The sequence below is a fragment of the Mustela erminea genome, chromosome 10 (assembly GCF_009829155.1).
Source record: "Mustela erminea isolate mMusErm1 chromosome 10, mMusErm1.Pri, whole genome shotgun sequence".
Taxonomy (NCBI): domain Eukaryota; kingdom Metazoa; phylum Chordata; class Mammalia; order Carnivora; family Mustelidae; genus Mustela; species Mustela erminea.
Window position 1 is genome coordinate 101,530,708 of NC_045623.1, and position 866 is coordinate 101,531,573.

Below are 866 nucleotides of genomic sequence, written 5' to 3' on the forward strand. Positions count from 1 at the left end.
TCCCTGCCTCCCCCCCAACCCACCCACCCCCCTGCCAAATCCCAGCTGGAACAAATTGGAAGAGCTTTTTACTCTGGGATACTGGTTCTGCCCAGGCATAGTTGTGTGACCTGGGAAGAGTAGCTCAATTTCTCTGGGCATCCGTTTCCCAATCCAAAAAATGGGTTTACTAAAATCCTTATACTGGCTGCCACTCTGTCAGCTGTAAATGACAGAAATGCAATTGGGAGTGATTTAATGAAAAAGCAGATTTGGGGCTCACATAACAGAAAAGCCCAATGTAGAGTTCTCTCAGGTATAGCTGGATCCAGGGGCTCTAATGGCATATTCAGGATTTGGGTTTTCTCTTTGTCTCTTGGCTCTGTGTGGCTTCATCCCAAACAGGCTCACTCTGGAAGGGGCCTGACACTCCCCACATTAAGTCCACTGGGTTCCCGCACCCGCCTCTGAGCCAGTCATGGCCCTCTCATGGGCAAGACTTGGTATGGACTCACCGAGGGAGGACCACAGGCTGGGAGAAGGCGGTAGGAGGGCTGTGGGGCCTGAAGAAGGGGGACTGGGTCCTGGGACGGAGCCCTGCCACTCATGGGCTCCAGGCAAGAATGAGCTGGTGTTCGACACAGCACGGGGCATAGGACAAGCAGTCTGCCAGCCACGGTCCTGCCGTCAGTGAGTGCTGCCAATTTTCAGCGAGGACGATGCAGTGTCGGCCTGAGCAGGATACACCGGGCTCTGCCCAGACTCTCTGTCTCCTTCATGGTCTCCCGCTCCATCTGCTTCCCCAGCCCACTGCCCCCCCAGGCCAGATCCCAGCCTTGGCCCTCTGCCTGGCCAGGGGTCCCTAGGGAGAGGGGGTTCCCTCACCC